At 41.5% G+C, this 12,500-nt stretch overlaps 1 protein-coding gene across 1 annotated transcript in view; it reads right to left on the reverse strand.

Annotated features, from left to right (window-relative positions):
• The window catches only part of lrfn5a (leucine rich repeat and fibronectin type III domain containing 5a), a 56,752-nt gene that overhangs the window by 43,921 nt on the left and 331 nt on the right, over nucleotides 1-12,500 (reverse strand). The window contains exon 1 of the mRNA XM_058398209.1: nucleotides 11,854-12,500. This exon is cut by the window's right edge and continues 331 nt beyond it. The gene's annotated coding sequence lies outside the window, so the exon portion shown is untranslated. The remainder of the gene's footprint in view (nucleotides 1-11,853) is intronic.

Here is a 12,500-nt window from a genome sequence, read left to right on the forward strand (position 1 = left end):
GAGAGGGAGAGCTGGAGGACGAGTGTGTGGATTTAGCACAGCTATATGAGATGGAGAAAGTGAGAGGGACAGAGAGAGAACTAGAGAGGAATGAGAGGAGACAGAGGGAGAAAGAGTAACAGAGACAGAGAGAGATGTGAAAGGAAAGAGAAAGTTTAGATTGAGAGTGATAAAAAAACAGACTGAAGAGAGAGATATGAGAGAGAACACTGTAAGAGTAAGAAATATTAAAAATGCAAGAGAGGAGAGGTGAAAGAAAGTGAGAGAAAGAAGAAAGAGAATAAAAAAATTAGAGAGAAGAAAGATAGATGGAGAGCTGGGAGAAAAGGTGGAATGACGGATACTGTAAAATATATGGAAAAGAGGAACAACGGACAATGAAGAAAGAGGGACAAAAAATGATATCAGAAACAGAGAGCAGACAATGAGAAAGGGATTACAAGCCAGAGAGAGGGGGGGGGATTGATAAAGAAAAACACAGAAAGAGTGAGTAAGAAGGAGAGATAAACAAAAAGACAGAGGAAGATGGTGTACAATGTTTTGGTGAGGTAAAAAGACAGAGAAAGAAAGAGAGAGAAATTAAGACTGGAAAAAGAAAGTATGTGGGAGGAAAATAAAAGAGACAGAGAGGAAGAAAGAGACAGAGAGAGAAAAAGAAATGATGTGAGAGAGACAAAAATACAGAGAGAGAGGGGGGGGCAGATACAGAGATAAAGACAGATAAACAGAGAGAGACAGAGGGAGAGAGAGTATTTGCTGATAAAGCTATGTGATTGCTCAGGACATCGATCAGAGAACCAATCAGACATTGAGTTCAGCACCATGGACAGCGACACTGCTTTACTCCAATCAACAGCCAAAAGAACAAACCCCACACTTCCTGTAAGAGAGCCGAGTTAAACACCAACACCTCCACTGTCTCCAGCCGAGCGCGCAAAATTTCTCCCTTGTGGTCACATCATCAAAACATGGCCGCCTCCACGACCCAGAAACCTCCAGCATGCAGAACAAACTCCTTTAACGAACACTGCACACTTCATCTCTCACCAGGGTGCTCTGAGTAAAAACACACAGGTGAATGAATAACGTCGTGTACAGATCTTAATGAAATGTCTTCATATTCACTTGATGCTAGCTGTGTGTTAAGAAGCTTCCCGGAGAAGACTTCTACAGAAGATGCACTCTGACACGGAGCTTCACGGAGAACGTGAATAGATCCTCCTCCAGGGTTCTGCACTCGGGGGCTGAGAGACTCTGAACTGATTCAGACGTCACGGTTCTAAACGTTTGTGAAAGTTGCCTCAACAAAACAAACAAAACAGAATCGTTATATTTCACATTGTTTCCTGGTACAGTGCCTGCGTGCTGTTTCCATAGTAACCATCAATCCAGAGAGATATAACATTATGACCTCCTCCCAATACATAATGCTTCATACAATAAAGACGTAACAAATAAGGACCGAGTGGAAAACGTGTTCAAACTGATACAAACAATAGACGCACTCTTTTGTTTTGTGTATTTTTTCAGTGTGTGTATCGAGACTGTGGTGATGCAATGAAACGTGAAATGAGCAGCGAGACGTCCAGATACGAATCTCACAGGACAAGACCTGATTCATTAAGGTGAACATTAACATGAGCGTGCGGTGTTGTGTGATGCGTTTTCCAGCAGCCACTCTTTCATCATTAGTTAACGACCTGCTCAGCGTCACGGCGGTTTAAATTACAATTCTAGTTCACTTCTTTTTTGTGAAACAGAAAACAAACCAGAGTGATGAGTTAAGGTTGAGGAACCGGAGGAGCCATGCCCACAGCCACAGCAGGTACACGTGGAATCCTCATTTTGTGTCAGGCTTAATTCTAAGCTTGGACACTGTGTAGAGTGGATAGTGAGTTGGGACGCAGCGTCTGTGAGTTCAGTCCACAAAATATTCAAATCCTCCGTGTTCATGATGTGAGCTTCGATGGTTCTCTTGTAAACATCTCACTCTTTCACCAACGAGATGAAGGATATTTTTAGTAAAAAACGAGATGTTTTCGACTGCTAAACAGCTGATCACAGCCAATCAGAGCCTCCGGACTGACCCGAGGGAATATGGGGTATTTTAAGGTCTGATATTAAAGCCCATGCACATCATCTAGCTTTTTAGGAACGTGCGCAATTTTAACACATATTTCTGAGATTTTTTTTTTATTATCATCATGGCAGCAACACACAATTTTTGCACTTTTATTACTGTATCACTTGGAGAAGGTCAAACACACACACACACACACACACACCAACAGAGCATAAACGGATTCTGAAATAATCCCACAGCACCACATGTTCAGCCTAGGAAATGCTTTGTGTGTGTGTGTGTGTGTGTGTGTCTCCCAGGCCAGATTAAGGTCATCCTTAATCCAATCAGTGGTCCACCTTTCCCCTCACTCCTTAAACTGAAGCGACAGACCCTCAACCTTTTAACAGAAAGATTTTTATTTCATTTTATTCTCAGAAAGCGAAAAGACAAAACAAATACCAGCATTAAAAACAATCCATTTCATTTATTTTCAATGTTTTAAATTATTTTGCTGAAATGAATGTGTGTGTGTGTGTGTGTGTGTGTGTGTGTGTGTGTGTGTGAAAGACAGAGACTCAATTTCTCTAATGGATGACTAATGAAAATCCATTTTAACATCCAGTTCTAGGAATCCCATTTAAATTACAGAGAGAGAGAGATGAGTATTACAGAATTAAAGTGAAAATAAAGTTCCCATGTAGAACCCAGTTTCCGTATCACGTATCGGGTTCTGCGTAGAACCCTTTCTGGAGAAAAAAAACCCTTAATTATCTGATTATTTTCTAACACTGACTGTTACAAAGCTCTGACATTGGAGACTCCTTCCCTAAAGGTTTAATAAACATTTCCTTGTGCAAAAAATTCACCACATTAACGCTATTTTTTTAAATCCGTTTATTTGGGGCATCTGCTGTTCTCGTCCCTGTGAATGAGCCGTTACTATAGAAACGATAACATTATAACATTATTTTAGACCTGTGTATATAATATAAAAGTAATTACAACCTTCTGACCAATCAGAAGCCAGAATTTAACAGTGCTGTGGTGTAAACTAATTATAAAAAAATCAAAATGAATAAAATAATAATAATAATAATAATAATAATAATAATATGTATTATTATTATTATTATTATTATTATTATTATTATTATTATTATTATTATTATTGATCTGGCTCCACCCCTTATTGCTCATTCTGGCTAAATGGCACATTTTTTATTTACCACTTTTCTGAACAATATAACCAGCGTGATTTTAAAATTAACCAACAGAGACATTCTCTGGATAACATCATACATTACTACATCATGGTGATTCGTTTTGACACGTAAAAGAAAAACCCTGAGTTGGACCTGAGTCTCAGTTAAAGACTGAGATATTTAGCCAATTTTAGAAATTCCATCTTCTCCATCCAGCAACAAACTAATGAGACTTGATTCATCGGTGCTTTTCCTTTTCCAGCACTCAGTGTTCAGAGGAGAAACTCATTTAAAGACGAAGTAGCATGAAGTGGAAAATGGGGAAGAAGTCATCAGATGGAATTAGACTTGAATAATCAGATCTGATCAGCAGCAGAGTGAAGATCCTGAAGAGATCTGTAAAGTGTTTAAACCCAGGAGATACAGTTCGGCTACAGTGAAGGAGGCGGGGCTTCTCTACCTGTCAGTCCCAGGGAAGTGGGCATGATCACTGTATCAGTTAGTCCCAATGAAGTGGGCGTGATCACTGTATAAGTCAGTCCCTGTGAAGTAGGCATGGCCACCATATCAGACAGTCCCAGCGAATTGGGTGTGATCACCATATGAGACAGTCCCAGTGAAGTGGGCACAAACACCATATGAGACAGTCCCAGTGAAGTGGGCGTGGCCGCTGTATCAATCAGTCCCAGTGGAGTAAGCATGGTCACTGTATCAATCAGTTCTAGTGAAGTGGGTGTGGCCACAGTATCTGTCACTCTCAGTAAGTAGGCGTGGGCACTGTATCTGTCAGTCTCAGTAAGTAGGTGTGGCCACGGTATCTGTCAGTCTCAGTAAGTAGGCGTGGGCACTGTATCTGTCAGTTTCAGTAAGTAGGCGTGGGCACTGTATCTGTCAGTCTCAGTAAGTAGGCGTGGGCACTGTATCTGTCAGTTTCAGTAAGTAGGCGTGGGCACTGTATCTGTCAGTTTCAGTAAGTAGGCGTGGGCACTGTATCTGTCAGTTTCAGTAAGTAGGCGTGGGCACTGTATCTGTCAGTCTCAGTAAGTAGGCGTGGGCACTGTATCTGTCAGTCTCAGTAAGTAGGCGTGGGCACTGTATCTGTCAGTCTCAGTAAGTAGGCGTGGGCACTGTATCTGTCAGTCTCAGTAAGTAGGCGTGGGCACTGTATCTGTCAGTCTCAGTAAGTAGGCGTGGGCACTGTATCTGTCAGTTTCAGTAAGTAGGCGTGGGCACTGTATCTGTCAGTCTCAGTAAGTAGGCGTGGGCACTGTATCTGTCAGTTTCAGTAAGTAGGCGTGGCCACTGTATCTGTCAGTTTCAGTAAGTAGGCGTGGGCACTGTATCTGTCAGTCTCAGTAAGTAGGTGTGGCCACGGTATCTGTCAGTCTCAGTAAGTAGGCGTGGCCACGGTATCTGTCAGTCTCAGTAAGTAGGCGTGGCCACGGTATCTGTCAGTCTCAGTAAGTAGGCGTGGGCACTGTATCTGTCAGTCTCAGTAAGTAGGCGTGGCCACGGTATCTGTCAGTCTCAGTAAGTAGGCGTGGCCACTGTATCTTTCACTCTCAGTGACAGGAGAATAATTCAGTGACTATGTTCTTGCCAGTACTAATAAATGAGGCATAGCTTGTTTAATTTCTAGTTAATGAGTTATCCCATTTAATTGACACTTAAAGGGAGAGAGAGACATCTCTAAACACAACTTTAGTATTTAATTCAGATTCTGATATTCTGAGTACTTCAACACAAGATACTGAATAATGATGGTGCACTATGTATATTCATCATGTCCTAATTCTCACATTTATCAGCTAAAATATTCTGCTGTGATTCTGTTTCACTGAAATAATATTCTACCACATTAAAAATTTTCAAATCAATTCACTTTTATTATCTCGCAATACACATTTATGATATCTGTATATCTGTAACTTTTCACATGCACCTTGTTTTAAACCATGTTGAAGGGAACCATGCTTTTTTCTCCAACCTGTCACACACACACACACACACACAGACACACAGAATACACACACAGACACGTCTAATTACATTACTACCTGATTGGCCTTTATACACAGTGTCTATTTCTATGCACAGCTGTCACTTTTCCACAGTTTGCCCCGGTGGGGTGTCGAGATCAGAGCTCACCGCTGACAGCTCATTATCACAGACAGATACCCTGCTGTTTACTGCACCATTTCATCCCACCTGTGATGCCAACTCTCCAAAATGCACCGTTTACCATGTTCAGGGCAGCAAACAGCACTGGGCAATGCGACATCATATCCACATCACCATTTTACACCTGTTGTTTATTTTTGTTCGAAATTTCAATGTTAAATGAAAGTTAAATGTTTTCGATTTTTTAAATACTGGGCTGACATTTTTGGCATTCTTTTTTTCCAAAATGAAATATTGTGACACAGACCTGGAAAAATATTCTCAGGTATTTAAATTGATATTTTTGCCCTAAAGGCCAGTCTTACTTAAAGAGGTGTAGTTCTGAGGATTAAATTTCAATCAAGGGGTGTGGTCACTATAACTTTAACATAAAGTAGGTGTGGTCTGTATTTGTCAGTCTCAGTGAAAGAGGTGTGTCCCCTGTACTATCAATTCTAGCAATGGAGGTATGGCCTCTGAGTTTGCAATTGAGGTTGTGACCACTGCACCTGTCAGTTCCTTTGAAGGAGGTGTGGCCTCTCTGTACACAGATATGCTCAATGTCTGTCAGTCTGATTACGAAAGGCATGGACTCATTTTACAGGAAAGGTAATACTTTTAGTCCTACTGAAGGTGGTGTGGTCTCTGCACCCATCACAGTTAAGGGGTGTGTCCTATATGTTGTCACTTCCAGCAAAGGAGGTGTGGCCTCTGTACCAGTCATAGTGAGGGAGGTGTGGCCTCTGCATCAATCATAGTTAAGGAGGTGTGGCCTCTGCACCAGTCATAGTTGAATGGGTGTGGCCTCTGCACCAATCATAGTTAAGGAGGTGTGGCCTCTACACCAGTCATAGTTGAATAGGTGTGGCCTCTGCACCAGTCATAGTTGAATGGGTGTGGCCTCTGCACCAATCATAGTTAAGGAGGTGTGGCCTCTGCACCACAGGTGCTAAAAAAGATGTGGCTTTTGGACTAATAGATCTGTAACAGAGAAGGAGGCGTGGCCTCTAAGCTGTCTGTCACAGTGTAAGGGGCATGGCCTCTGTGCTGTCAGTCACAAAGAAGGAGGTGTGGTCTCTGTGCCGTCTGTCACAGAGAAGAAACGCACGGCCTTGGTGCTGTCAGTCGCAGTGTAGGAGTGTATGAGTTCCCAGTCTCTCTGCGGTTCTGTTTAACTTCCTCTGAAACCGAACTCACAAAGTGCCTGCTGTGCTCTAAAACCCTGACTCTGTCCTTTCATTCTCTAAAATAGCCCACAAAGGATTCAGGTCATGCTGCATCTGCAAAATGCTGCAGGATACATGCACACTTAATCCAAGTGATGTATGATGACATTAGCTTTTTATGACTCCTAATAACACAGTTATGGAGGGCTATGTAAACACCAGCCATAAATATAACTTAAGATTTGAGTTCAGAGCCAAAAATTAGGTTTCTGTTTCCACATGTGGAATAACGAAGGCATGGTGCACAAGTGTTTCACTTTCATGTTTATCATTAAATAAAGATATCACTGAGCTTCTTCGCTGTTTTTAAATGCAGTGCTGCAGTTTTGCTGCATTTGGTTTGCTGTAATTGTGATATATTTGTGTCACATCATCCAGCCCTAAAGCTTCCTAGCTGTGTAGCGTCCTCCCGGCTGACACACAGGGGTAGGTGCAGCGTTTTCAGTGTGCAATAAAACAACACTTAACCACTGTGATGTAGTGTTATATACACCGACACTACTGTTCAAAAGTTTGGGAAATTTCTTTGTTTTCTAAAGAAAAAACCATTTTTATCCAATTCTCCAACTTCAGATGAATCAGATCAGACACTGTCGCAGGCTCAGGCTCATTATCAGCAGCCATCAGTCCTCTGTTTCTGCCTCATGTAATGTTTGCTAATCCAAGTTAATCGTTTTATACAGCTAATTGATTATTAGAAAACCTTCTAACACTGAAAACCGCTGCAGTGATGGAGAGAGCAATAAGAGTGCCCTTCTTTAGGTTAGTTTAGCATCTGAAGCAGCAAGAGATCTGTTTTTGTTTATTGGCTCAAAAAGAGAGAACTTTATTTCTTTTCTCTTATCTCACCATGCTGAACTTCTCCCTTCATAGAACATCGCAAACTGCTTTTAACCAGAACAGAAACAGGCGTGGAAGGGAGGTGCTGGAAAACAAGGAAATTTCCAAGTGAAACTTCCCAAACCTTTGAACGTTAGCGTATATATGATTTTCTTTCTTGCAAGAAACCAGCCGTAACCACGATGGAAAATAACCCTGACTACAAGCATTAACCAGTCAGGGCTAAACAATTACATGGCATCATCATCATACCTAATTATTTATAGGCTACAGTGCTTAATTAAAAATGATGAACAACAGAAGATGTAACCATAGAAACAGTCCTGTAATGGAGGTGTGTTTATTTTTAGAGAATAAACTTAGCTAGATTAAACAGCAGCTTTTTGATTCTAATGCTAATCGTTGACCATGACATTTCTATGTGATTGTCTTCAGCTCTTCTGACCGATCCTGTGTGCAACATGGCTTCAGTTCCTAGATGGAATTAGCTCCAGTTAAATGTTTGACACATAAACTGGAAGAAAAACATAAAACTTGCTATCGTACATGATCTCTCACTAAATGTGTATAAAAAAATTGAGATGAAAAATAAAGCTAGAAAGAAGAACGTAGCTAGTTTAGTTAGCTTGCTTTGCTAAATGCTTATGCTCTCATGATGTAAATCCAGCCAGTTCCAGTCTATTATCTTCTGATACTCATAGGCATTCTGAGCGTGGTTATCTGTCAGACATCTCACACTGCACATGCAGAACAAAGGAGAAGTAGCATGTTACCTAAACCCCCCACAGAAACCCGTCCTGATGGCGACGATGCCACTGCAGATCTGCTCGATAAGACGAGTAAACAGCTCCCTCGGTTCTCTAATGGCGGCCGGTTCATTAATAACGAGCGCTCAGGCTTGCACCGCGGTCTCCGAGTGTGAAATATTAACAGCGTCTGCTTGCTTCACTGTAACCTGGTCATCTCCTGCGTCCAAATTTAACCTCACGAAGGTTAAATAAAGTCGGTCCACAGCTTTATTGTCATGTGTGGAGCAGACAGTGAGATGAAGAAGTTCCCTCTGAACCCACATGGGGACAAAGAGAAGGCAGACAGCAAAGAGAAAAAACATGTCAATAAACAATCTGATACATTAATAACGCTCAAAGTTCACAAAACAATGAATTTGTCAATAAGAATTTTTCCATAACACACACATACACACACTTTCTCCAGCCCTTAACACTTCAGTACCATGTCCTGGTAATGCTGAAGATTTTATTGATGATCTGTATCATTGGTTGCCGAACAGGAAATAGTGCACATTAAAGGCGTCGTCTTGGTGTCTGAGCAGAAATAACTGCGGCTGAAGTCGAAATCGAAGCCCTGCATCCTGCATCTCTGCCCTGTTTGTCCCACAATCACACTCAGTGCATTTCCCACTCGTTAACAATCAGCAGAAACGTCATTACAGAGGACTTAATCATCCTAGAAATGTCAGAGAGACAGACACGGCTAGTCTGATAATCCCATCAGTAAGAAGACTTTCTCTGTAAAATACGCTTCGGGTTCTGCTCAGGGTTCGATACGACATACAGGCGAGCTCATCTGGTGTCTCCATCCATCAATTACTATCATCACAGCTGCACTCGTAAAGGTTCTTTAGTTGTGCCTCTGGTAGAACCTTACGAATAAGTGTTTCCTACTGTTCCAGTTAGAACTCTTCATTATCCAGTTAACTGCTCAAAATGTCCTTGTTTTATAACCTGAGTAAGTGTACGGAACTCCAAAACCTTCCACTGTTCAAGGAACCTTTTAAAGAACCATTATATTCTATGTAGAACCCTACAACAATGTAGTTTCCTATCTGAAAGAGTTCCAGCTCTAAGAACCCTTTCCTTAAAAGACGCTCGGCTCTAAGAGTACTGGAAAACCATTTGTTCATAATCCAAAGAACCGTTGCAGTGACGGAACTGTAATGTTTACAAATTAGGAAGAGAAGAACACAGAACCCCTAAGAGAACCCTTTTCCCATAAGAGTGTGTATATTAAAGTGTCCTTTAGAGTGATGGTCAGTATGAACAAGACAGTGGTGAGACCGGCCATGCTGTATGGTTTAGAGACTGAGGAAGAGACAGGAGTCAGAGCTGGAGGTAGCAGAGCTGAAGATGTTGAGGTTCTCTTTGGGAGTGACACGGTTGGACAGGATTAGGAACGAGTACATCAGAGGGACAGCCATGTTGGGTGTTTGGGGGACAAAGTTAGGGAGGACAGATTAAGATGGTTTGGACATGTCCAGAGGAGGGAGAGTGAGGATATTGGTAGGAGAATGTTGGACATGGAGCTGCTAGGCAGGAGGAAAAGAGGAAGGGTTCTTCAAGGGTTCCTTTAGTGTTAAACGGATAATGCATGGTGTTTATTCTCCTAACCTGGAACCCTTGTGTTAGTGGAACTCTCTGTTGTAGAGTTCAACCCTTCGTTTGTCCAATGCACCCTTTAAAAAAAACCTTAAGCACAGTTGAGGTGAATAATTAAAGCCTGACAGGTTCTAGACTTCAAAAAGAAAAGGGTTCTTTAATTCACTGGATAATGAAGCCTGCTCAGGATCATCACCTGGAACGCTTTATGACTGTAAAACACTCAGCCCATAATTATCCAGTAAATTCTTGAAGATATTATAAATAGAAAGATTTTTGTTCTCTACAGATTCCCAGACAGTTTAGCTAAAAATTAGATGGCTGGACAGTTCTAGATTTTAAAAGAAAAAGTGATTGGATCGGATAATCAGCTTCATAACTTGGAAATCTTTCTGCTCATGAAACAATCAGTGAAAAACAACTGATGAAATCTTACAGATTTTGCCAAATTACTGCTCTTTTTTTTCTTAATGATCTAGAACCTCTCAGGCTCTTGGTGTCACTTCACTTTATTTTCCGAATCGGTTTCTGTCGCAGCTGAAATGCTAATACACTGTGAAGTTGTTTGTGTTTATTAAGAGCGCAGCTACAACCAATACGACACTCCACATGCAGTGCTACCCAGTTGTGCTAGCATTAGCAATATGGCTAATCTTGTTAACAGGGAAGCTAGCCGATGTGTAGCAGCCTGGTTACGTTCAAAGATAGCTCGAGTTTCACAGCGAGCTTTAATCATCAGTTACTTGTGAGCTAGGTCTTAGATAGATGGAACAGAACTTTAAAAAAGGGGAAAATCTTGATTCTGTAAATTTTCTTGAAAATATTTTTCTAAATTCTTGGAAAGATTTGAGGTGGAAAAGATCTTCAGAGCATGAAGGATGTTCCTGAGATGTTCTACGTCATGTAATTAGTATAAAATGTAATAAAACAGTAGATGAATTAAATCTGTTGGATATTTCAAAAAGACACCAGTGTGATATGGTTACACACACACACACACACACACACACGCAGTGTGTGCAGCTGTAGCATAAACTGAATTATAGCACCACCAGCCAAGTGAAGATGCACTGCACTTCTTCAGGCCAACAACTTCACAGCAAACTGCAAATAAGCCACTCTACTTTTTATCTGTTTCACGAGACGTTCAGAATCTGAGCCGGAAATGTACTGTGTCTCTTTTAATCAAGCAAATCATCCTTATTTAGATTAATTACATTAAAATGAGACAAAGTCAGAAAGAGAAGGGACGGAGACTGCAGATCTGCATTATTCTGTCTATCTATCTATCTATCTAACTCATCTAATGAATCCTGAAGACAATTTTCTCCATCATCATCTCTCATTCTTCCTCTCCTCATTTTCCACCTCACCATCGCTCTGTAACTCTGTCTCATCTCTCCATCTTGCTAATTATCTCTCTCTCTCTCTCTCTCTCTCTCTCACACACACACACACACACACACATACTGCCCTAATTGAGACGAGCGATGGTGTCTCTGGAGTGAATAGCAGCATTGGTGTAACCCACACGTGCCTTCTATGGAGGTGAAGAGAGCAGATGACTATATATGATCATTCTGGACCTCTGCCAAGAACACACACACACACACACACACACACACACACACAGAGCGCACTGGAGAGGAATTTGAGATCAGGGTGCACATGTACGTTTTGCTGATACGGATTTCAGCACGGGGTGAGGCTGTAGATGTGAAGATGCTGCGTTAACGAGACACACACACACACACACACACACCTTCAGACCTCTAGTCATTTATCAGAACCGTGCAGCTCCCCAAATTTAAAGGTAGAACATCCTGCATCGCAGCGGACAAACATCATGACTTCATTTCTAACACACTGTTAACTCCAAACCTTCCACACCGCAGGGCACGCGCACCCGTCACTGAGTCCGTGTATAAATTATACATGATATAATAAGCATGCATGAACTTTACCTTGAATCAGTAATGTCAGCTCTGCACAGGAGCTCGGTTAGGGTCAGAGCAGCTCGATCTCCTCACATGTCGGATTTTCTCCTGCTGCTCGGTTCTCCTCCATCCGGTCCGATCCTAAAACCATTGTACTGGAGAATCCGATAAAGCAGCAGCCCATATCCTTCGCTCCGAGCAAAAAATAAACAAACAAACAAACAAACTACGAATCCGCCCTTTAAAAAAAAATCAGAAATCCCAAAAAGTCAAAATCCCGTAGTGTTCCTCAAGAAGAAGAAGAAGGTGAGAGTGGAAAAGCTTCTCCATTTGGTGCAGCAGGAAACATTCTCATGAAAGAAATTCCATTATATCAAGTTGCATGATGTGAATACCCCTGCATTATAACGCGGTATAACCTCCACATGCTTCAGACGAAATTTAAAGCGCTTAATTTTTTTCCGTCCCGTCTTTCCTCCAGAAGAGCAGAAGATCAGGATCCGGATTAGATCATGCCTGAATCTCAGGCGAGAGTTACATCCCTTCTACATTCCCCCTCGAGAAGGAGATGGTGAAGAAGAGGAAGAAGATGGACGTGAGGATGCACGAGGATTTAAAAAAAAAAAAAAAAGAAAGAAAGAAAGAACGCACAAGCATACAACTCCCTCATGTGA

The sequence above is a fragment of the Hemibagrus wyckioides genome, linkage group LG09, assembly GCF_019097595.1.
Source record: "Hemibagrus wyckioides isolate EC202008001 linkage group LG09, SWU_Hwy_1.0, whole genome shotgun sequence".
Classification (NCBI taxonomy): domain Eukaryota; kingdom Metazoa; phylum Chordata; class Actinopteri; order Siluriformes; family Bagridae; genus Hemibagrus; species Hemibagrus wyckioides.